The following is a 25,307-nucleotide window of genomic DNA, read 5'->3' as shown; positions in this document are numbered from 1 at the left end:
CCTATTGTTTGGTTTGTTTTGATTTGTTTTGATGATGTTTTGGTGGGTTTTCGGAATGTTTTGGTGGTGTTTTAGAATGTTTTGTTTTCTCTTGTGTTGTTTTTATTGTCTTGGCAGGTTGTGGAATATTTGGATTCCTTTTGGCGGGTTTTCAAATATTTTGGCGGGTATTTGGAATGTTTTTGGTTTGCTTTCATTTGTTTTGATTATGTTTTGGCAAGTTATTGAAAGTTTCGATCACTTCTGACTGGTTTTCTAGTATTTTGGCATCTTTTCAGAATGTTTTGATCAGTTTTGGCAGGTTCTAAACTATTTTGTCAGGTTTTTGGAATTTTTTGGTTGGTTTTGATTTGTTTTTATGATGTTTTGCCTAGTTTTTTCAATGTTTTGATCAGTTCTGTCTGGTTTTCTAATGTTTTGGCATCTTTTCAGAAAGTTTTGATGAGTTTTGCGGGTCTAAATTATTTTGGCGGGTGTTCGGAATATTTTGGTTGGTTTTGATTTGTTTTTATGATGTTTTGGTGGGTTTTCGGAATGTTTTGGTTGGGTTTTAGAATGTTTTGTATTCTCTTGAGTTGTTTTTATTGTGTTGGCAGGTTTTGGAATGTTTGGATTCCTTTTGGCGGGTGTTCGGAATGTTTTGATTAGTTTTGACGGGTTTTGAAATATTTTGGTGGGTTTTTAGAAGGTTTCGATTTGTTTTGATTTGTTTTGATTCTGTTTAGCCCAGTTTTTGGTGTGTTTGGGTTATCTTTGATGGGCTTGATCATGTTTTGTCAGGTTTTTTCGAATGTATTGATCTCTTCTGTCTGGTTTTCTATTTTGGCGGGTTTGAAAATATTTTTGGATTAGTTTTGGCGGGTTTTAAAATATTTTGGCTCGTTGCGCAGAGATGACGGCGCCGGTTGCGGTGCGCTCCGGGGCGCTCCTTCTGCGGAAAGACGCCTAGGCAGCGGCACTTGGGACAGCTCCGCGTTTCCGTATGCTGCGTTTCTTGCCTTCTGCATCTCAGCAAAATGCTTTCCCACTAGGTCTAGCAAGGAGAAACTGTGGCAGCTGAGTAGATGTAGCCCGGCCCGCCCTTTGAAGTTGACAAGTTCTTGGCATCTCAGAGCCTCAAGGCAAGAGCAAGGTTCTCTATGGTAGGCTGGGGCAGAACTAGCAGCAAGCAGAGCAAAGTTGTCCAAGAATAGCTTCCATTGGAATGCTAATGGCAATTGAAGAGGCAGGCCAGTGGCAAGCCACTAGCTTCTAGCAGTTTGAAAGTTGCAGACACAGTGCAGGTGTTGTGCGGCTTCCTTCTTGGCCTCCTAGAAGGTGCCGCGCTCTCCGTCTCTTGCTTGCCAATATGTTGCCGTGTTCCTCTTATTGTTTGGTTTGTTTTGATTTGTTTTTATGATGTTTTGGCGGGTTTTTGGAATGTTTTGGTGGTGTTTTAGAATGTTTTGTTTTCTCTTGTGTTGTTTTTATTGTGTTGGCAGGTTGTGGAACGTTTGGATTCCTTTTGGCGGGTTTTAAAATATTTTGGCGGGTATTTGGAATGTTTGGGTTTGCTTTCATTTGTTTTGATTATGTTTTGGCAAGTTATTGAATGTTTTGATCACTTCTGACTGGTTTTCTAGTATTTTGGCATCTTTTCAGAATGTTTTGGTCAGTTTTGGCGGGTTCTAAACTATTTTGTCAGGTTTTTGGAATGTTTTGCTTGGTTTTGATTTGTTTTTATTTTGATTTTGCGGGTTTTCAGAATGTTTTGGTCGGTTTTCTAGAATGTTTTGGTTGGTTTTGATTTCTTTTTAATATTATTTTGTGGGTTTTGGAATGTTTTGATTTGTTTTGTCTAGTTTAAAATATTTTGGCATGTATTTGGAAGGTTTTGCTTGGTTTTCATTTTTTTTTGTTATGTTTTGGCAAGGGTTTTTTTTTTGTTTGATCAGTTCTGGCTGGTTTTCTAATATGTTGGCCGATTTTCAGAATGTTTTGATCAGTTTTGGCGGGTTTTAAGATATTTTAGAGGTTGTTTATAATATTTTGGTTTCTTTAGCTTTGTTTTTACTATATTTTGGCGGGTTTTTTGAATGTTTCGATCACTTCTGACTGGTTTTCTAGTATTTTGGCATCTTTTCCGAATGTTTTGATCAGTTTTGGCAGGTTCTAAACTATTTTGTCGGGTTTTTGGAATGTTTTGGTTGGTTTTGATTTGTTTTTATGATGTTTTGCCAAGTTTTTTGAATGTTTTGATCAGTTCTGGCTGGTTTTCTAATGTTTTGGCATCTTTTTAGAATGTTTTGATGAGTTTTGCGGGTCTAAATAATTTTGGCGGGTTTTCGGAATATTTTGGTTGGTTTTGATTTGTTTTTATGATGTTTTGGCGGGTTTTCGGAATGTGTTGGTTGGGTTTTAGAATGTTTTGTATTCTCTTGAGTTGTTTTTATTGTGTTGACAGGTTTTGGAATGTTTGGATTCCTTTTGGTGGGTGTTCGGAATGTTTTGGCGGGTATTTGGAATATTTTGATTAGTTTTGACGGGTTTTGAAATATTTTGGCGGGCTTTTAGAAGGTTTTGATTTGTTTTGATTCTGTTTAGCCCAGTTTTTGGTGTCTTTGGATTAGCTTTGGTGGGCTTGATCATGTTTTGTCAGGTTTTTTCGAATGTATTGATCTCTTCTGTCTGGTTTTCTATTTTGGCGGGTTTGAAAATATTTTTGGATTAGTTTTGGCAGGTTTTAAAATATTTTGGCTCTTTGCGCAGAGATGACGGCGCCGGTTGCGGTGCGCTCCGGGGCGCTCCTTCTGCGGAAAGACGCCTAGGCAGCGGCACTTGGGACAGCTCCGCGTCTCCGTATGCTGCGTTTCTTGCCTTCTGCATCTCAGCAAAATGCTTTCCCACTAGGTCTAGCAAGGAGAAACTGTGGCAGCTGAGTAGATGTAGCCCGGCCCGCCCTTTGAAGTTGACAAGTTCTTGGCATCTCAGAGCCTCAAGGCAAGAGCAAGGTTCTCTATGGTAGGCTGGGGCAGAACTAGCAGCAAGCAGAGCAAAGTTGTCCAAGAATAGCTTCCATTGGAATGCTAATGGCAATTGAAGAGGCAGGCCAGTGGCAAGCCACTAGCTTCTAGCAGTTTGAAAGTTGCAGACACAGTGCAGGTGTTGTGCGGCTTCCTTCTTGGCCTCCTAGAAGGTGCCGCGCTCTCCGTCTCTTGCTTGCCAATATGTTGCCGTGTTCCTCCTATTGTTTGGTTTGTTTTGATTTGTTTTGATGATGTTTTGGTGGGTTTTCGGAATGTTTTGGTGGTGTTTTAGAATGTTTTGTTTTCTCTTGTGTTGTTTTTATTGTCTTGGCAGGTTGTGGAATATTTGGATTCCTTTTGGCGGGTTTTAAAATATTTTGGCGGGTATTTGGAATGTTTTTGGTTTGCTTTCATTTGTTTTGATTATGTTTTGGCAAGTTATTGAAAGTTTCGATCACTTCTGACTGGTTTTCTAGTATTTTGGCATCTTTTCCGAATGTTTTGATCAGTTTTGGCAGGTTCTAAACTATTTTGTCAGGTTTTTGGAATTTTTTGGTTGGTTTTGATTTGTTTTTATGATGTTTTGGTGGGTTTTCGGAATGTTTTGGTTGGGTTTTAGAATGTTTTGTATTCTCTTGAGTTGTTTTTATTGTGTTGGCAGGTTTTGGAATGTTTGGATTCCTTTTGGCGGGTGTTCGGAATGTTTTGGCGGGTGTTCGGAATGTTTTGATTAGTTTTGACGGGTATTTGGAATATTTTGGTGGGTTTTTAGAAGGTTTCGATTTGTTTTGATTTGTTTTGATTCTGTTTAGCCCAGTTTTTGGTGTGTTTGGATTAGCTTTGGTGGGCTTGATCATGTTTTGTCAGGTTTTTTCGAATGTATTGATCTCTTCTGTCTGGTTTTCTATTTTGGCGGGTTTGAAAATATTTTTGGATTAGTTTTGGCGGGTTTTAAAATATTTTGGCTCGTTGCGCAGAGATGACGGCGCCGGTTGCGGTGCGCTCCGGGGCGCTCCTTCTGCGGAAAGACGCCTAGGCAGCGGCACTTGGGACAGCTCCGCGTTTCCGTATGCTGCGTTTCTTGCCTTCTGCATCTCAGCAAAATGCTTTCCCACTAGGTCTAGCAAGGAGAAACTGTGGCAGCTGAGTAGATGTAGCCCGGCCCGCCCTTTGAAGTTGACAAGTTCTTGGCATCTCAGAGCCTCAAGGCAAGAGCAAGGTTCTCTATGGTAGGCTGGGGCAGAACTAGCAGCAAGCAGAGCAAAGTTGTCCAAGAATAGCTTCCATTGGAATGCTAATGGCAATTGAAGAGGCAGGCCAGTGGCAAGCCACTAGCTTCTAGCAGTTTGAAAGTTGCAGACACAGTGCAGGTGTTGTGCGGCTTCCTTCTTGGCCTCCTAGAAGGTGCCGCGCTCTCCGTCTCTTGCTTGCCAATATGTTGCCGTGTTCCTCTTATTGTTTGGTTTGTTTTGATTTGTTTTGATGATGTTTTGGCGGGTTTTCGGAATGTTTTGGTGGTGTTTTAGAATGTTTTGTTTTCTCTTGTGTTGTTTTTATTGTGTTGGCAGGTTGTGGAACGTTTGGATTCCTTTTGGCGGGTTTTCAAATATTTTGGCGGGTATTTGGAATGTTTGGGTTTGCTTTCATTTGTTTTGATTATGTTTTGGCAAGTTATTGAATGTTTTGATCACTTCTGACTGGTTTTCTAGTATTTTGGCATCTTTTCAGAATGTTTTGGTCAGTTTTGGCGGGTTCTAAACTATTTTGTTGGGTTTTTGGAATGTTTTGCTTGGTTTTGATTTGGTTTTATTTTGATTTTGCGGGTTTTCAGAATGTTTTGGTCGGTTTTCTAGAATGTTTTGGTTGGTTTTGATTTCTTTTTAATATTATTTTGTGGGTTTTGGAATGTTTTGATTTGTTTTGTCTAGTTTAAAATATTTTGGCATGTATTTGGAAGGTTTTGCTTGGTTTTCATTTTTTTTTGTTATGTTTTGGCAAGGGTTTTTTTTTTGTTTGATCAGTTCTGGCTGGTTTTCTAATATGTTGGCCGATTTTCAGAATGTTTTGATCAGTTTTGGCAGGTTTTAAGATATTTTAGAGGTTGTTTATAATATTTTGGTTTCTTTAGCTTTGTTTTTACTATATTTTGGCGGGTTTTTTGAATGTTTCGATCACTTCTGACTGGTTTTCTAGTATTTTGGCATCTTTTCCGAATGTTTTGATCAGTTTTGGCAGGTTCTAAACTATTTTGTCGGGTTTTTGGAATGTTTTGGTTGGTTTTGATTTGTTTTTATGATGTTTTGCCAAGTTTTTTGAATGTTTTGATCAGTTCTGGCTGGTTTTCTAATGTTTTGGCATCTTTTTAGAATGTTTTGATGAGTTTTGCGGGTCTAAATAATTTTGGCGGGTTTTCGGAATATTTTGGTTGGTTTTGATTTGTTTTTATGATGTTTTGGCGGGTTTTCGGAATGTGTTGGTTGGGTTTTAGAATGTTTTGTATTCTCTTGAGTTGTTTTTATTGTGTTGACAGGTTTTGGAATGTTTGGATTCCTTTTGGTGGGTGTTCGGAATGTTTTGGCGGGTATTTGGAATATTTTGATTAGTTTTGACGGGTTTTGAAATATTTTGGCGGGCTTTTAGAAGGTTTTGATTTGTTTTGATTCTGTTTAGCCCAGTTTTTGGTGTCTTTGGATTAGCTTTGGTGGGCTTGATCATGTTTTGTCAGGTTTTTTCGAATGTATTGATCTCTTCTGTCTGGTTTTCTATTTTGGCGGGTTTGAAAATATTTTTGGATTAGTTTTGGCAGGTTTTAAAATATTTTGGCTCTTTGCGCAGAGATGACGGCGCCGGTTGCGGTGCGCTCCGGGGCGCTCCTTCTGCGGAAAGACGCCTAGGCAGCGGCACTTGGGACAGCTCCGCGTCTCCGTATGCTGCGTTTCTTGCCTTCTGCATCTCAGCAAAATGCTTTCCCACTAGGTCTAGCAAGGAGAAACTGTGGCAGCTGAGTAGATGTAGCCCGGCCCGCCCTTTGAAGTTGACAAGTTCTTGGCATCTCAGAGCCTCAAGGCAAGAGCAAGGTTCTCTATGGTAGGCTGGGGCAGAACTAGCAGCAAGCAGAGCAAAGTTGTCCAAGAATAGCTTCCATTGGAATGCTAATGGCAATTGAAGAGGCAGGCCAGTGGCAAGCCACTAGCTTCTAGCAGTTTGAAAGTTGCAGACACAGTGCAGGTGTTGTGCGGCTTCCTTCTTGGCCTCCTAGAAGGTGCCGCGCTCTCCGTCTCTTGCTTGCCAATATGTTGCCGTGTTCCTCCTATTGTTTGGTTTGTTTTGATTTGTTTTGATGATGTTTTGGTGGGTTTTCGGAATGTTTTGGTGGTGTTTTAGAATGTTTTGTTTTCTCTTGTGTTGTTTTTATTGTCTTGGCAGGTTGTGGAATATTTGGATTCCTTTTGGCGGGTTTTCAAATATTTTGGCGGGTATTTGGAATGTTTTTGGTTTGCTTTCATTTGTTTTGATTATGTTTTGGCAAGTTATTGAAAGTTTCGATCACTTCTGACTGGTTTTCTAGTATTTTGGCATCTTTTCAGAATGTTTTGATCAGTTTTGGCAGGTTCTAAACTATTTTGTCAGGTTTTTGGAATTTTTTGGTTGGTTTTGATTTGTTTTTATGATGTTTTGGTGGGTTTTCGGAATGTTTTGGTTGGGTTTTAGAATGTTTTGTATTCTCTTGAGTTGTTTTTATTGTGTTGGCAGGTTTTGGAATGTTTGGATTCCTTTTGGCGGGTGTTCGGAATGTTTTGGCGGGTGTTCGGAATGTTTTGATTAGTTTTGACGGGTTTTGAAATATTTTGGTGGGTTTTTAGAAGGTTTCGATTTGTTTTGATTTGTTTTGATTCTGTTTAGCCCAGTTTTTGGTGTGTTTGGATTAGCTTTGGTGGGCTTGATCATGTTTTGTCAGGTTTTTTCGAATGTATTGATCTCTTCTGTCTGGTTTTCTATTTTGGCGGGTTTGAAAATATTTTTGGATTAGTTTTGGCAGGTTTTAAAATATTTTGGCTCTTTGCGCAGAGATGACGGCGCCGGTTGCGGTGCGCTCCGGGGCGCTCCTTCTGCGGAAAGACGCCTAGGCAGCGGCACTTGGGACAGCTCCGCGTCTCCGTATGCTGCGTTTCTTGCCTTCTGCATCTCAGCAAAATGCTTTCCCACTAGGTCTAGCAAGGAGAAACTGTGGCAGCTGAGTAGATGTAGCCCGGCCCGCCCTTTGAAGTTGACAAGTTCTTGGCATCTCAGAGCCTCAAGGCAAGAGCAACGTTCTCTATGGTAGGCTGGGGCACAACTAGCAGCAAGCAGAGCAAAGTTGTCCAAGAATAGCTTCCATTGGAATGCTAATGGCAATTGAAGAGGCAGGCCAGTGGCAAGCCACTAGCTTCTAGCAGTTTGAAAGTTGCAGACACAGTGCAGGTGTTGTGCGGCTTCCTTCTTGGCCTCCTAGAAGGTGCCGCGCTCTCCGTCTCTTGCTTGCCAATATGTTGCCGTGTTCCTCCTATTGTTTGGTTTGTTTTGATTTGTTTTGATGATGTTTTGGTGGGTTTTCGGAATGTTTTGGTGGTGTTTTAGAATGTTTTGTTTTCTCTTGTGTTGTTTTTATTGTCTTGGCAGGTTGTGGAATATTTGGATTCCTTTTGGCGGGTTTTAAAATATTTTGGCGGGTATTTGGAATGTTTTTGGTTTGCTTTCATTTGTTTTGATTATGTTTTGGCAAGTTATTGAAAGTTTCGATCACTTCTGACTGGTTTTCTAGTATTTTGGCATCTTTTCAGAATGTTTTGATCAGTTTTGGCAGGTTCTAAACTATTTTGTCAGGTTTTTGGAATTTTTTGGTTGGTTTTGATTTGTTTTTATGATGTTTTGGTGGGTTTTCGGAATGTTTTGGTTGGGTTTTAGAATGTTTTGTATTCTCTTGAGTTGTTTTTATTGTGTTGGCAGGTTTTGGAATGTTTGGATTCCTTTTGGCGGGTGTTCGGAATGTTTTGGCGGGTGTTCGGAATGTTTTGATTAGTTTTGACGGGTTTTGAAATATTTTGGTGGGTTTTTAGAAGGTTTCGATTTGTTTTGATTTGTTTTGATTCTGTTTAGCCCAGTTTTTGGTGTGTTTGGATTAGCTTTGGTGGGCTTGATCATGTTTTGTCAGGTTTTTTCGAATGTATTGATCTCTTCTGTCTGGTTTTCTATTTTGGCGGGTTTGAAAATATTTTTGGATTAGTTTTGGCGGGTTTTAAAATATTTTGGCTCGTTGCGCAGAGATGACGGCGCCGGTTGCGGTGCGCTCCGGGGCGCTCCTTCTGCGGAAAGACGCCTAGGCAGCGGCACTTGGGACAGCTCCGCGTTTCCGTATGCTGCGTTTCTTGCCTTCTGCATCTCAGCAAAATGCTTTCCCACTAGGTCTAGCAAGGAGAAACTGTGGCAGCTGAGTAGATGTAGCCCGGCCCGCCCTTTGAAGTTGACAAGTTCTTGGCATCTCAGAGCCTCAAGGCAAGAGCAAGGTTCTCTATGGTAGGCTGGGGCAGAACTAGCAGCAAGCAGAGCAAAGTTGTCCAAGAATAGCTTCCATTGGAATGCTAATGGCAATTGAAGAGGCAGGCCAGTGGCAAGCCACTAGCTTCTAGCAGTTTGAAAGTTGCAGACACAGTGCAGGTGTTGTGCGGCTTCCTTCTTGGCCTCCTAGAAGGTGCCGCGCTCTCCGTCTCTTGCTTGCCAATATGTTGCCGTGTTCCTCTTATTGTTTGGTTTGTTTTGATTTGTTTTTATGATGTTTTGGCGGGTTTTCGGAATGTTTTGGTGGTGTTTTAGAATGTTTTGTTTTCTCTTGTGTTGTTTTTATTGTGTTGGCAGGTTGTGGAACGTTTGGATTCCTTTTGGCGGGTTTTAAAATATTTTGGCGGGTATTTGGAATGTTTGGGTTTGCTTTCATTTGTTTTGATTATGTTTTGGCAAGTTATTGAATGTTTTGATCACTTCTGACTGGTTTTCTAGTATTTTGGCATCTTTTCAGAATGTTTTGGTCAGTTTTGGCGGGTTCTAAACTATTTTGTTGGGTTTTTGGAATGTTTTGCTTGGTTTTGATTTGTTTTTATTTTGATTTTGCGGGTTTTCAGAATGTTTTGGTCGGTTTTCTAGAATGTTTTGGTTGGTTTTGATTTCTTTTTAATATTATTTTGTGGGTTTTGGAATGTTTTGATTTGTTTTGTCTAGTTTAAAATATTTTGGCATGTATTTGGAAGGTTTTGCTTGGTTTTCATTTTTTTTTGTTATGTTTTGGCAAGGGTTTTTTTTTTGTTTGATCAGTTCTGGCTGGTTTTCTAATATGTTGGCCGATTTTCAGAATGTTTTGATCAGTTTTGGCGGGTTTTAAGATATTTTAGAGGTTGTTTATAATATTTTGGTTTCTTTAGCTTTGTTTTTACTATATTTTGGCGGGTTTTTTGAATGTTTCGATCACTTCTGACTGGTTTTCTAGTATTTTGGCATCTTTTCCGAATGTTTTGATCAGTTTTGGCAGGTTCTAAACTATTTTGTCGGGTTTTTGGAATGTTTTGGTTGGTTTTGATTTGTTTTTATGATGTTTTGCCAAGTTTTTTGAATGTTTTGATCAGTTCTGGCTGGTTTTCTAATGTTTTGGCATCTTTTTAGAATGTTTTGATGAGTTTTGCGGGTCTAAATAATTTTGGCGGGTTTTCGGAATATTTTGGTTGGTTTTGATTTGTTTTTATGATGTTTTGGCGGGTTTTCGGAATGTGTTGGTTGGGTTTTAGAATGTTTTGTATTCTCTTGAGTTGTTTTTATTGTGTTGACAGGTTTTGGAATGTTTGGATTCCTTTTGGTGGGTGTTCGGAATGTTTTGGCGGGTATTTGGAATATTTTGATTAGTTTTGACGGGTTTTGAAATATTTTGGCGGGCTTTTAGAAGGTTTTGATTTGTTTTGATTCTGTTTAGCCCAGTTTTTGGTGTCTTTGGATTAGCTTTGGTGGGCTTGATCATGTTTTGTCAGGTTTTTTCGAATGTATTGATCTCTTCTGTCTGGTTTTCTATTTTGGCGGGTTTGAAAATATTTTTGGATTAGTTTTGGCAGGTTTTAAAATATTTTGGCTCTTTGCGCAGAGATGACGGCGCCGGTTGCGGTGCGCTCCGGGGCGCTCCTTCTGCGGAAAGACGCCTAGGCAGCGGCACTTGGGACAGCTCCGCGTCTCCGTATGCTGCGTTTCTTGCCTTCTGCATCTCAGCAAAATGCTTTCCCACTAGGTCTAGCAAGGAGAAACTGTGGCAGCTGAGTAGATGTAGCCCGGCCCGCCCTTTGAAGTTGACAAGTTCTTGGCATCTCAGAGCCTCAAGGCAAGAGCAAGGTTCTCTATGGTAGGCTGGGGCAGAACTAGCAGCAAGCAGAGCAAAGTTGTCCAAGAATAGCTTCCATTGGAATGCTAATGGCAATTGAAGAGGCAGGCCAGTGGCAAGCCACTAGCTTCTAGCAGTTTGAAAGTTGCAGACACAGTGCAGGTGTTGTGCGGCTTCCTTCTTGGCCTCCTAGAAGGTGCCGCGCTCTCCGTCTCTTGCTTGCCAATATGTTGCCGTGTTCCTCCTATTGTTTGGTTTGTTTTGATTTGTTTTGATGATGTTTTGGTGGGTTTTCGGAATGTTTTGGTGGTGTTTTAGAATGTTTTGTTTTCTCTTGTGTTGTTTTTATTGTCTTGGCAGGTTGTGGAATATTTGGATTCCTTTTGGCGGGTTTTCAAATATTTTGGCGGGTATTTGGAATGTTTTTGGTTTGCTTTCATTTGTTTTGATTATGTTTTGGCAAGTTATTGAAAGTTTCGATCACTTCTGACTGGTTTTCTAGTATTTTGGCATCTTTTCAGAATGTTTTGATCAGTTTTGGCAGGTTCTAAACTATTTTGTCAGGTTTTTGGAATTTTTTGGTTGGTTTTGATTTGTTTTTATGATGTTTTGGTGGGTTTTCGGAATGTTTTGGTTGGGTTTTAGAATGTTTTGTATTCTCTTGAGTTGTTTTTATTGTGTTGGCAGGTTTTGGAATGTTTGGATTCCTTTTGGCGGGTGTTCGGAATGTTTTGGCGGGTGTTCGGAATGTTTTGATTAGTTTTGACGGGTTTTGAAATATTTTGGTGGGTTTTTAGAAGGTTTCGATTTGTTTTGATTTGTTTTGATTCTGTTTAGCCCAGTTTTTGGTGTGTTTGGATTAGCTTTGGTGGGCTTGATCATGTTTTGTCAGGTTTTTTCGAATGTATTGATCTCTTCTGTCTGGTTTTCTATTTTGGCGGGTTTGAAAATATTTTTGGATTAGTTTTGGCGGGTTTTAAAATATTTTGGCTCGTTGCGCAGAGATGACGGCGCCGGTTGCGGTGCGCTCCGGGGCGCTCCTTCTGCGGAAAGACGCCTAGGCAGCGGCACTTGGGACAGCTCCGCGTCTCCGTATGCTGCGTTTCTTGCCTTCTGCATCTCAGCAAAATGCTTTCCCACTAGGTCTAGCAAGGAGAAACTGTGGCAGCTGAGTAGATGTAGCCCGGCCCGCCCTTTGAAGTTGACAAGTTCTTGGCATCTCAGAGCCTCAAGGCAAGAGCAACGTTCTCTATGGTAGGCTGGGGCACAACTAGCAGCAAGCAGAGCAAAGTTGTCCAAGAATAGCTTCCATTGGAATGCTAATGGCAATTGAAGAGGCAGGCCAGTGGCAAGCCACTAGCTTCTAGCAGTTTGAAAGTTGCAGACACAGTGCAGGTGTTGTGCGGCTTCCTTCTTGGCCTCCTAGAAGGTGCCGCGCTCTCCGTCTCTTGCTTGCCAATATGTTGCCGTGTTCCTCCTATTGTTTGGTTTGTTTTGATTTGTTTTGATGATGTTTTGGTGGGTTTTCGGAATGTTTTGGTGGTGTTTTAGAATGTTTTGTTTTCTCTTGTGTTGTTTTTATTGTCTTGGCAGGTTGTGGAATATTTGGATTCCTTTTGGCGGGTTTTCAAATATTTTGGCGGGTATTTGGAATGTTTTTGGTTTGCTTTCATTTGTTTTGATTATGTTTTGGCAAGTTATTGAAAGTTTCGATCACTTCTGACTGGTTTTCTAGTATTTTGGCATCTTTTCAGAATGTTTTGATCAGTTTTGGCAGGTTCTAAACTATTTTGTCAGGTTTTTGGAATTTTTTGGTTGGTTTTGATTTGTTTTTATGATGTTTTGGTGGGTTTTCGGAATGTTTTGGTTGGGTTTTAGAATGTTTTGTATTCTCTTGAGTTGTTTTTATTGTGTTGGCAGGTTTTGGAATGTTTGGATTCCTTTTGGCGGGTGTTCGGAATGTTTTGGCGGGTGTTCGGAATGTTTTGATTAGTTTTGACGGGTTTTGAAATATTTTGGTGGGTTTTTAGAAGGTTTCGATTTGTTTTGATTTGTTTTGATTCTGTTTAGCCCAGTTTTTGGTGTGTTTGGATTAGCTTTGGTGGGCTTGATCATGTTTTGTCAGGTTTTTTCGAATGTATTGATCTCTTCTGTCTGGTTTTCTATTTTGGCGGGTTTGAAAATATTTTTGGATTAGTTTTGGCGGGTTTTAAAATATTTTGGCTCGTTGCGCAGAGATGACGGCGCCGGTTGCGGTGCGCTCCGGGGCGCTCCTTCTGCGGAAAGACGCCTAGGCAGCGGCACTTGGGACAGCTCCGCGTTTCCGTATGCTGCGTTTCTTGCCTTCTGCATCTCAGCAAAATGCTTTCCCACTAGGTCTAGCAAGGAGAAACTGTGGCAGCTGAGTAGATGTAGCCCGGCCCGCCCTTTGAAGTTGACAAGTTCTTGGCATCTCAGAGCCTCAAGGCAAGAGCAAGGTTCTCTATGGTAGGCTGGGGCAGAACTAGCAGCAAGCAGAGCAAAGTTGTCCAAGAATAGCTTCCATTGGAATGCTAATGGCAATTGAAGAGGCAGGCCAGTGGCAAGCCACTAGCTTCTAGCAGTTTGAAAGTTGCAGACACAGTGCAGGTGTTGTGCGGCTTCCTTCTTGGCCTCCTAGAAGGTGCCGCGCTCTCCGTCTCTTGCTTGCCAATATGTTGCCGTGTTCCTCTTATTGTTTGGTTTGTTTTGATTTGTTTTTATGATGTTTTGGCGGGTTTTCGGAATGTTTTGGTGGTGTTTTAGAATGTTTTGTTTTCTCTTGTGTTGTTTTTATTGTGTTGGCAGGTTGTGGAACGTTTGGATTCCTTTTGGCGGGTTTTAAAATATTTTGGCGGGTATTTGGAATGTTTGGGTTTGCTTTCATTTGTTTTGATTATGTTTTGGCAAGTTATTGAATGTTTTGATCACTTCTGACTGGTTTTCTAGTATTTTGGCATCTTTTCAGAATGTTTTGGTCAGTTTTGGCGGGTTCTAAACTATTTTGTTGGGTTTTTGGAATGTTTTGCTTGGTTTTGATTTGTTTTTATTTTGATTTTGCGGGTTTTCAGAATGTTTTGGTCGGTTTTCTAGAATGTTTTGGTTGGTTTTGATTTCTTTTTAATATTATTTTGTGGGTTTTGGAATGTTTTGATTTGTTTTGTCTAGTTTAAAATATTTTGGCATGTATTTGGAAGGTTTTGCTTGGTTTTCATTTTTTTTTGTTATGTTTTGGCAAGGGTTTTTTTTTTGTTTGATCAGTTCTGGCTGGTTTTCTAATATGTTGGCCGATTTTCAGAATGTTTTGATCAGTTTTGGCGGGTTTTAAGATATTTTAGAGGTTGTTTATAATATTTTGGTTTCTTTAGCTTTGTTTTTACTATATTTTGGCGGGTTTTTTGAATGTTTCGATCACTTCTGACTGGTTTTCTAGTATTTTGGCATCTTTTCCGAATGTTTTGATCAGTTTTGGCAGGTTCTAAACTATTTTGTCGGGTTTTTGGAATGTTTTGGTTGGTTTTGATTTGTTTTTATGATGTTTTGCCAAGTTTTTTGAATGTTTTGATCAGTTCTGGCTGGTTTTCTAATGTTTTGGCATCTTTTTAGAATGTTTTGATGAGTTTTGCGGGTCTAAATAATTTTGGCGGGTTTTCGGAATATTTTGGTTGGTTTTGATTTGTTTTTATGATGTTTTGGCGGGTTTTCGGAATGTGTTGGTTGGGTTTTAGAATGTTTTGTATTCTCTTGAGTTGTTTTTATTGTGTTGACAGGTTTTGGAATGTTTGGATTCCTTTTGGTGGGTGTTCGGAATGTTTTGGCGGGTATTTGGAATATTTTGATTAGTTTTGACGGGTTTTGAAATATTTTGGCGGGCTTTTAGAAGGTTTTGATTTGTTTTGATTCTGTTTAGCCCAGTTTTTGGTGTCTTTGGATTAGCTTTGGTGGGCTTGATCATGTTTTGTCAGGTTTTTTCGAATGTATTGATCTCTTCTGTCTGGTTTTCTATTTTGGCGGGTTTGAAAATATTTTTGGATTAGTTTTGGCAGGTTTTAAAATATTTTGGCTCTTTGCGCAGAGATGACGGCGCCGGTTGCGGTGCGCTCCGGGGCGCTCCTTCTGCGGAAAGACGCCTAGGCAGCGGCACTTGGGACAGCTCCGCGTCTCCGTATGCTGCGTTTCTTGCCTTCTGCATCTCAGCAAAATGCTTTCCCACTAGGTCTAGCAAGGAGAAACTGTGGCAGCTGAGTAGATGTAGCCCGGCCCGCCCTTTGAAGTTGACAAGTTCTTGGCATCTCAGAGCCTCAAGGCAAGAGCAAGGTTCTCTATGGTAGGCTGGGGCAGAACTAGCAGCAAGCAGAGCAAAGTTGTCCAAGAATAGCTTCCATTGGAATGCTAATGGCAATTGAAGAGGCAGGCCAGTGGCAAGCCACTAGCTTCTAGCAGTTTGAAAGTTGCAGACACAGTGCAGGTGTTGTGCGGCTTCCTTCTTGGCCTCCTAGAAGGTGCCGCGCTCTCCGTCTCTTGCTTGCCAATATGTTGCCGTGTTCCTCCTATTGTTTGGTTTGTTTTGATTTGTTTTGATGATGTTTTGGTGGGTTTTCGGAATGTTTTGGTGGTGTTTTAGAATGTTTTGTTTTCTCTTGTGTTGTTTTTATTGTCTTGGCAGGTTGTGGAATATTTGGATTCCTTTTGGCGGGTTTTCAAATATTTTGGCGGGTATTTGGAATGTTTTTGGTTTGCTTTCATTTGTTTTGATTATGTTTTGGCAAGTTATTGAAAGTTTCGATCACTTCTGACTGGTTTTCTAGTATTTTGGCATCTTTTCAGAATGTTTTGATCAGTTTTGGCAGGTTCTAAACTATTTTGTCAGGTTTTTGGAATTTTTTGGTTGGTTTTGATTTGTTTTTATGATGTTTTGGTGGGTTTTCGGAATGTTTTGGTTGGGTTTTAGAATGTTTTGTATTCTCTTGAGTTGTTTTTATTGTGTTGGCAGGTTTTGGAATGTTTGGATTCCTTTTGGCGGGTGTTCGGAATGTTTTGGCGGGTGTTCGGAATGTTTTGATTAGTTTTGACGGGTTTTGAAATATTTTGGTGGGTTTTTAGAAGGTTTCGATTTGTTTTGATTTGTTTTGATTCTGTTTAGCCCAGTTTTTGGTGTGTTTGGATTAGCTTTGGTGGGCTTGATCATGTTTTGTCAGGTTTTTTCGAATGTATTGATCTCTTCTGTCTGGTTTTCTATTTTGGCGGGTTTGAAAATATTTTTGGATTAGTTTTGGCGGGTTTTAAAATATTTTGGCTCGTTGCGCAGAGATGACGGCGCCGGTTGCGGTGCGCTCCGGGGCGCTCCTTCTGCGGAAAGACGCCTAGGCAGCGGCACTTGGGACAGCTCCGCGTCTCCGTATGCTGCGTTTCTTGCCTTCTGCATCTCAGCAAAATGCTTTCCCACTAGGTCTAGCAAGGAGAAACTGTGGCAGCTGAGTAGATGTAGCCCGGCCCGCCCTTTGAAGTTGACAAGTTCTTGGCATCTCAGAGCCTCAAGGCAAGAGCAACGTTCTCTATGGTAGGCTGGGGCACAACTAGCAGCAAGCAGAGCAAAGTTGTCCAAGAATAGCTTCCATTGGAATGCTAATGGCAATTGAAGAGGCAGGCCAGTGGCAAGCCACTAGCTTCTAGCAGTTTGAAAGTTGCAGACACAGTGCAGGTGTTGTGCGGCTTCCTTCTTGGCCTCCTAGAAGGTGCCGCGCTCTCCGTCTCTTGCTTGCCAATATGTTGCCGTGTTCCTCCTATTGTTTGGTTTGTTTTGATTTGTTTTGATGATGTTTTGGTGGGTTTTCGGAATGTTTTGGTGGTGTTTTAGAATGTTTTGTTTTCTCTTGTGTTGTTTTTATTGTCTTGGCAGGTTGTGGAATATTTGGATTCCTTTTGGCGGGTTTTCAAATATTTTGGCGGGTATTTGGAATGTTTTTGGTTTGCTTTCATTTGTTTTGATTATGTTTTGGCAAGTTATTGAAAGTTTCGATCACTTCTGACTGGTTTTCTAGTATTTTGGCATCTTTTCAGAATGTTTTGATCAGTTTTAGCAGGTTCTAAACTATTTTGTCAGGTTTTTGGAATTTTTTGGTTGGTTTTGATTTGTTTTTATGATGTTTTGGTGGGTTTTCGGAATGTTTTGGTTGGGTTTTAGAATGTTTTGTATTCTCTTGAGTTGTTTTTATTGTGTTGGCAGGTTTTGGAATGTTTGGATTCCTTTTGGCGGGTGTTCGGAATGTTTTGGCGGGTGTTCGGAATGTTTTGATTAGTTTTGACGGGTTTTGAAATATTTTGGTGGGTTTTTAGAAGGTTTCGATTTGTTTTGATTTGTTTTGATTCTGTTTAGCCCAGTTTTTGGTGTGTTTGGATTAGCTTTGGTGGGCTTGATCATGTTTTGTCAGGTTTTTTCGAATGTATTGATCTCTTCTGTCTGGTTTTCTATTTTGGCGGGTTTGAAAATATTTTTGGATTAGTTTTGGCGGGTTTTAAAATATTTTGGCTCGTTGCGCAGAGATGACGGCGCCGGTTGCGGTGCGCTCCGGGGCGCTCCTTCTGCGGAAAGACGCCTAGGCAGCGGCACTTGGGACAGCTCCGCGTCTCCGTATGCTGCGTTTCTTGCCTTCTGCATCTCAGCAAAATGCTTTCCCACTAGGTCTAGCAAGGAGAAACTGTGGCAGCTGAGTAGATGTAGCCCGGCCCGCCCTTTGAAGTTGACAAGTTCTTGGCATCTCAGAGCCTCAAGGCAAGAGCAAGGTTCTCTATGGTAGGCTGGGGCAGAACTAGCAGCAAGCAGAGCAAAGTTGTCCAAGAATAGCTTCCATTGGAATGCTAATGGCAATTGAAGAGGCAGGCCAGTGGCAAGCCACTAGCTTCTAGCAGTTTGAAAGTTGCAGACACAGTGCAGGTGTTGTGCGGCTTCCTTCTTGGCCTCCTAGAAGGTGCCGCGCTCTCCGTCTCTTGCTTGCCAATATGTTGCCGTGTTCCTCTTATTGTTTGGTTTGTTTTGATTTGTTTTGATGATGTTTTGGCGGGTTTTCGGAATGTTTTGGTGGTGTTTTAGAATGTTTTGTTTTCTCTTGTGTTGTTTTTATTGTGTTGGCAGGTTGTGGAACGTTTGGATTCCTTTTGGCGGGTTTTAAAATATTTTGGCGGGTATTTGGAATGTTTGGGTTTGCTTTCATTTGTTTTGATTATGTTTTGGCAAGTTATTGAATGTTTTGATCACTTCTGACTGGTTTTCTAGTATTTTGGCATCTTTTCAGAATGTTTTGATCAGTTTTGGGGGGTTCTAAACTATTTTGTTGGGTTTTTGGAATGTTTTGCTTGGTTTTGATTTGTTTTTATTTTGATTTTGCGGGTTTTCAGAATGTTTTGGTCGGTTTTCTAGAATGTTTTGGTTGGTTTTGATTTCTTTTTAATATTATTTTGTGGGTTTTGGAATGTTTTGATTTGTTTTGTCTAGTTTAAAATATTTTGGCATGTATTTGGAAGGTTTTGCTTGGTTTTCATTTTTTTTTGTTATGTTTTGGCAAGGGTTTTTTTTTTGTTTGATCAGTTCTGGCTGGTTTTCTAATATGTTGGCCGATTTTCAGAATGTTTTGATCAGTTTTGGCGGGTTTTAAGATATTTTAGAGGTTGTTTATAATATTTTGGTTTCTTTAGCTTTGTTTTTACTATATTTTGGCGGGTTTTTTGAATGTTTCGATCACTTCTGACTGGTTTTCTAGTATTTTGGCATCTTTTCCGAATGTTTTGATCAGTTTTGGCAGGTTCTAAACTATTTTGTCAGGTTTTTGGAATGTTTTGGTTGGTTTTGATTTGTTTTTATGATGTTTTGCCAAGTTTTTTGAATGTTTTGATCAGTTCTGGCTGGTTTTCTAATGTTTTGGCATCTTTTTAGAATGTTTTGATGAGTTTTGCGGGTCTAAATAATTTTGGCGGGTTTTCGGAATATTTTGGTTGGTTTTGATTTGTTTTTATGATGTTTTGGCGGGTTTTCGGAATGTGTTGGTTGGGTTTTAGAATGTTTTGTATTCTCTTGAGTTGTTTTTATTGTGTTGACAGGTTTTGGAATGTTTGGATTCCTTTTGGCGGGTGTTCGGAATGTTTTGGCGGGTGTTCGGAATATTTTGATTAGTTTTGACGGGTTTTGAAATATTTTGGCGGGCTTTTAGAAGGTTTTGATTTGTTTTGATTCTGTTTAGCCCAGTTTTTGGTGTGTTTGGATTAGCTTTGGTGGGCTTGATCATGTTTTGTCAGGTTTTTTCGAATGTATTGATCTCTTCTGTCTGGTTTTCTATTTTGGCGGGTTTGAAAATATTTTTGGATTAGTTTTGGCGGGTTTGAAAATATTTTGGCTCTTTGCGCAGAGATGACGGCGCCGGTTGCGGTGCGCTCCGGGGCGCTCCTTCTGCGGAAAGACGCCTAGGCAGCGGCACTTGGGACAGCTCCGCGTCTCCGTATGCTGCGTTTCTTGCCTTCTGCATCTCAGCAAAATGCTTTCCCACTAGGTCTAGCAAGGAGAAACTGTGGCAGCTGAGTAGATGTAGCCCGGCCCGCCCTTTGAAGTTGACAAGTTCTTGGCATCTCAGAGCCTCAAGGCAAGAGCAAGGTTCTCTATGGTAGGCTGGGGCACAACTAGCAGCAAGCAGAGCAAAGTTGTCCAAGAATAGCTTCCATTGGAATGCTAATGGCAATTGAAGAGGCAGGCCAGTGGCAAGCCACTAGCTTCTAGCAGTTTGAAAGTTGCAGACACAGTGCAGGTGTTGTGCGGCTTCCTTCTTGGCCTCCTAGAAGGTGCCGCGCTCTCCGTCTCTTGCTTGCCAATATGTTGCCGTGTTCCTCCTATTGTTTGGTTTGTTTTGATTTGTTTTGATGATGTTTTGGTGGGTTTTCGGAATGTTTTGGTGGTGTTTTAGAATGTTTTGTTTTCTCTTGTGTTGTTTTTATTGTCTTGGCAGGTTGTGGAATATTTGGATTCCTTTTGGCGGGTTTTAAAATATTTTGGCGGGTATTTGGAATGTTTTTGGTTTGCTTTCATTTGTTTTGATTATGTTTTGGCAAGTTATTGAAAGTTTCGATCACTTCTGACTGGTTTTCTAGTATTTTGGCATCTTTTCCGAATGTTTTGATCAGTTTTGGCAGGTTCTAAACTATTTTGTCAGGTTTTTGGAATTTTTTGGTTGGTTTTGATTTGTTTTTATGATGTTTTGGTGGGTTTTCGGAATGTTTTGGTTGGGTTTTAGAATGTTTTGTATTCTCTTGAGTTGTTTTTATTGTGTTGGCAGGTTTTGGAATGTTTGGATTCCTTTTGGCGGGTGTTCGGAATGTTTTGGCGGGTGTTCGGAATGTTTTGATTAGTTTTGACGGGTTTTGAAATATTTTGGTGGGTTTTTAGAAGGTTTCGATTTGTTTTGATTTGTTTTGATTCTGTTTAGCCCAGTTTTTGGTGTGTTTGGATTAGCTTTGGTGGGCTTGATCATGTTTTGTCAGGTTTTTTCGAATGTATTGATCTCTTCTGTCTGGTTTTCTATTTTGGCGGGTTTGAAAATATTTTTGGATTAGTTTTGGCGGGTTTTAAAATATTTTGGCTCGTTGCGCAGAGATGACGGCGCCGGTTGCGGTGCGCTCCGGGGCGCTCCTTCTGCGGAAAGACGCCTAGGCAGCGGCACTTGGGACAGCTCCGCGTCTCCGTATGCTGCGTTTCTTGCCTTCTGCATCTCAGCAAAATGCTTTCCCACTAGGTCTAGCAAGGAGAAACTGTGGCAGCTGAGTAGATGTAGCCCGGCCCGCCCTTTGAAGTTGACAAGTTCTTGGCATCTCAGAGCCTCAAGGCAAGAGCAAGGTTCTCTATGGTAGGCTGGGGCAGAACTAGCAGCAAGCAGAGCAAAGTTGTCCAAGAATAGCTTCCATTGGAATGCTAATGGCAATTGAAGAGGCAGGCCAGTGGCAAGCCACTAGCTTCTAGCAGTTTGAAAGTTGCAGACACAGTGCAGGTGTTGTGCGGCTTCCTTCTTGGCCTCCTAGAAGGTGCCGCGCTCTCCGTCTCTTGCTTGCCAATATGTTGCCGTGTTCCTCTTATTGTTTGGTTTGTTTTGATTTGTTTTGATGATGTTTTGGCGGGTTTTCGGAATGTTTTGGTGGTGTTTTAGAATGTTTTGTTTTCTCTTGTGTTGTTTTTATTGTGTTGGCAGGTTGTGGAACGTTTGGATTCCTTTTGGCGGGTTTTAAAATATTTTGGCGGGTATTTGGAATGTTTGGGTTTGCTTTCATTTGTTTTGATTATGTTTTGGCAAGTTATTGAATGTTTTGATCACTTCTGACTGGTTTTCTAGTATTTTGGCATCTTTTCAGAATGTTTTGATCAGTTTTGGCGGGTTCTAAACTATTTTGTTGGGTTTTTGGAATGTTTTGCTTGGTTTTGATTTGTTTTTATTTTGATTTTGCGGGTTTTCAGAATGTTTTGGTCGGTTTTCTAGAATGTTTTGGTTGGTTTTGATTTCTTTTTAATATTATTTTGTGGGTTTTGGAATGTTTTGATTTGTTTTGTCTAGTTTAAAATATTTTGGCATGTATTTGGAAGGTTTTGCTTGGTTTTCATTTTTTTTTGTTATGTTTTGGCAAGGGTTTTTTTTTTGTTTGATCAGTTCTGGCTGGTTTTCTAATATGTTGGCCGATTTTCAGAATGTTTTGATCAGTTTTGGCGGGTTTTAAGATATTTTAGAGGTTGTTTATAATATTTTGGTTTCTTTAGCTTTGTTTTTACTATATTTTGGCGGGTTTTTTGAATGTTTCGATCACTTCTGACTGGTTTTCTAGTATTTTGGCATCTTTTCCGAATGTTTTGATCAGTTTTGGCAGGTTCTAAACTATTTTGTCGGGTTTTTGGAATGTTTTGGTTGGTTTTGATTTGTTTTTATGATGTTTTGCCAAGTTTTTTGAATGTTTTGATCAGTTCTGGCTGGTTTTCTAATGTTTTGGCATCTTTTTAGAATGTTTTGATGAGTTTTGCGGGTCTAAATAATTTTGGCGGGTTTTCGGAATATTTTGGTTGGTTTTGATTTGTTTTTATGATGTTTTGGCGGGTTTTCGGAATGTGTTGGTTGGGTTTTAGAATGTTTTGTATTCTCTTGAGTTGTTTTTATTGTGTTGACAGGTTTTGGAATGTTTGGATTCCTTTTGGCGGGTGTTCGGAATGTTTTGGCGGGTGTTCGGAATATTTTGATTAGTTTTGACGGGTTTTGAAATATTTTGGCGGGCTTTTAGAAGGTTTTGATTTGTTTTGATTCTGTTTAGCCCAGTTTTTGGTGTGTTTGGATTAGCTTTGGTGGGCTTGATCATGTTTTGTCAGGTTTTTTCGAATGTATTGATCTCTTCTGTCTGGTTTTCTATTTTGGCGGGTTTGAAAATATTTTTGGATTAGTTTTGGCAGGTTTTAAAATATTTTGGCTCTTTGCGCAGAGATGACGGCGCCGGTTGCGGTGCGCTCCGGGGCGCTCCTTCTGCGGAAAGACGCCTAGGCAGCGGCACTTGGGACAGCTCCGCGTCTCCGTATGCTGCGTTTCTTGCCTTCTGCATCTCAGCAAAATGCTTTCCCACTAGGTCTAGCAAGGAGAAACTGTGGCAGCTGAGTAGATGTAGCCCGGCCCGCCCTTTGAAGTTGACAAGTTCTTGGCATCTCAGAGCCTCAAGGCAAGAGCAAGGTTCTCTATGGTAGGCTGGGGCAGAACTAGCAGCAAGCAGAGCAAAGTTGTCCAAGAATAGCTTCCATTGGAATGCTAATGGCAATTGAAGAGGCAGGCCAGTGGCAAGCCACTAGCTTCTAGCAGTTTGAAAGTTGCAGACACAGTGCAGGTGTTGTGCGGCTTCCTTCTTGGCCTCCTAGAAGGTGCCGCGCTCTCCGTCTCTTGCTTGCCAATATGTTGCCGTGTTCCTCCTATTGTTTGGTTTGTTTTGATTTGTTTTGATGATGTTTTGGTGGGTTTTCGGAATGTTTTGGTGGTGTTTTAGAATGTTTTGTTTTCTCTTGTGTTGTTTTTATTGTCTTGGCAGGTTGTGGAATATTTGGATTCCTTTTGGCGGGTTTTCAAATATTTTGGCGGGTATTTGGAATGTTTTTGGTTTGCTTTCATTTGTTTTGATTATGTTTTGGCAAGTTATTGAAAGTTTCGATCACTTCTGACTGGTTTTCTAGTATTTTGGCATCTTTTCAGAATGTTTTGATCAGTTTTGGCAGGTTCTAAACTATTTTGTCAGGTTTTTGGAATTTTTTGGTTGGTTTTGATTTGTTTTTATGATGTTTTGCCTAGTTTTTTCAATGTTTTGATCAGTTCTGTCTGGTTTTCTAATGTTTTGGCATCTTTTCAGAAAGTTTTGATGAGTTTTGCGGGTCTAAATTATTTTGGCGGGTGTTCGGAATATTTTGGTTGGTTTTGATTTGTTTTTATGATGTTTTGGTGGGTTTTCGGAATGTTTTGGTTGGGTTTTAGAATGTTTTGTATTCTCTTGAGTTGTTTTTATTGTGTTGGCAGGTTTTGGAATGTTTGGATTCCTTTTGGCGGGTGTTCGGAATGTTTTGGCGGGTGTTCGGAATGTTTTGATTAGTTTTGACGGGTTTTGAAATATTTTGGTGGGTTTTTAGAAGGTTTCGATTTGTTTTGATTTGTTTTGATTCTGTTTAGCCCAGTTTTTGGTGTGTTTGGATTAGCTTTGGTGGGCTTGATCATGTTTTGTCAGGTTTTTTCGAATGTATTGATCTCTTCTGTCTGGTTTTCTATTTTGGCGGGTTTGAAAATATTTTTGGATTAGTTTTGGCGGGTTTGAAAATATTTTGGCTCGTTGCGCAGACATGACGGCGCCGGTTGCGGTGCGCTCCGGGGCGCTCCTTCTGCGGAAAGACGCCTAGGCAGCGGCACTTGGGACAGCTCCGCGTTTCCGTATGCTGCGTTTCTTGCCTTCTGCATCTCAGCAAAATGCTTTCCCACTAGGTCTAGCAAGGAAAAACTGTGGCAGCTGAGTAGATGTAGCCCGGCCCGCCCTTTGAAGTTGACAAGTTCTTGGCATCTCAGAGCCTCAAGGCAAGAGCAAGGTTCTCTATGGTAGGCTGGGGCAGAACTAGCAGCAAGCAGAGCAAAGTTGTCCAAGAATAGCTTCCATTGGAATGCTAATGGCAATTGAAGAGGCAGGCCAGTGGCAAGCCACTAGCTTCTAGCAGTTTGAAAGTTGCAGACACAGTGCAGGTGTTGTGCGGCTTCCTTCTTGGCCTCCTAGAAGGTGCCGCGCTCTCCGTCTCTTGCTTGCCAATATGTTGCCGTGTTCCTCTTATTGTTTGGTTTGTTTTGATTTGTTTTGATGATGTTTTGGCGGGTTTTCGGAATGTTTTGGTGGTGTTTTAGAATGTTTTGTTTTCTCTTGTGTTGTTTTTATTGTGTTGGCAGGTTGTGGAACGTTTGGATTCCTTTTGGCGGGTTTTAAAATATTTTGGCGGGTATTTGGAATGTTTGGGTTTGCTTTCATTTGTTTTGATTATGTTTTGGCAAGTTATTGAATGTTTTGATCACTTCTGACTGGTTTTCTAGTATTTTGGCATCTTTTCAGAATGTTTTGGTCAGTTTTGGCGGGTTCTAAATTATTTTGTTGGGTTTTTGGAATGTTTTGCTTGGTTTTGATTTGGTTTTATTTTGATTTTGCGGGTTTTCAGAATGTTTTGGTCGGTTTTCTAGAATGTTTTGGTTGGTTTTGATTTCTTTTTAATATTATTTTGTGGGTTTTGGAATGTTTTGATTTGTTTTGTCTAGTTTAAAATATTTTGGCATGTATTTGGAAGGTTTTGCTTGGTTTTCATTTTTTTTTGTTATGTTTTGGCAAGGGTTTTTTTTTTGTTTGATCAGTTCTGGCTGGTTTTCTAATATGTTGGCCGATTTTCAGAATGTTTTGATCAGTTTTGGCGGGTTTTAAGATATTTTAGAGGTTGTTTATAATATTTTGGTTTCTTTAGCTTTGTTTTTACTATATTTTGGCGGGTTTTTTGAATGTTTCGATCACTTCTGACTGGTTTTCTAGTATTTTGGCATCTTTTCCGAATGTTTTGATCAGTTTTGGCAGGTTCTAAACTATTTTGTCGGGTTTTTGGAATGTTTTGGTTGGTTTTGATTTGTTTTTATGATGTTTTGCCAAGTTTTTTGAATGTTTTGATCAGTTCTGGCTGGTTTTCTAATGTTTTGGCATCTTTTTAGAATGTTTTGATGAGTTTTGCGGGTCTAAATAATTTTGGCGGGTTTTCGGAATATTTTGGTTGGTTTTGATTTGTTTTTATGATGTTTTGGCGGGTTTTCGGAATGTTTTGGTTGGGTTTTAGAATGTTTTGTATTCTCTTGAGTTGTTTTTATTGTGTTGACAGGTTTTGGAATGTTTGGATTCCTTTTGGTGGGTGTTCGGAATGTTTTGGCGGGTATTTGGAATATTTTGATTAGTTTTGACGGGTTTTGAAATATTTTGGCGGGCTTTTAGAAGGTTTTGATTTGTTTTGATTCTGTTTAGCCCAGTTTTTGGTGTGTTTGGATTAGCTTTGGTGGGCTTGATCATGTTTTGTCAGGTTTTTTCGAATGTATTGATCTCTTCTGTCTGGTTTTCTATTTTGGCGGGTTTGAAAATATTTTTGGATTAGTTTTGGCAGGTTTGAAAATATTTTGGCTCTTTGCGCAGAGATGACGGCGCCGGTTGCGGTGCGCTCCGGGGCGCTCCTTCTGCGGAAAGACGCCTAGGCAGCGGCACTTGGGACAGCTCCGCGTTTCCGTATGCTGCGTTTCTTGCCTTCTGCATCTCAGCAAAATGCTTTCCCACTAGGTCTAGCAAGGAGAAACTGT

Source organism: Passer domesticus, chromosome 5 (assembly GCF_036417665.1).
Source record: "Passer domesticus isolate bPasDom1 chromosome 5, bPasDom1.hap1, whole genome shotgun sequence".
In the NCBI taxonomy this organism is placed as follows: domain Eukaryota; kingdom Metazoa; phylum Chordata; class Aves; order Passeriformes; family Passeridae; genus Passer; species Passer domesticus.
This window is presented reverse-complemented; position numbering follows the sequence as displayed.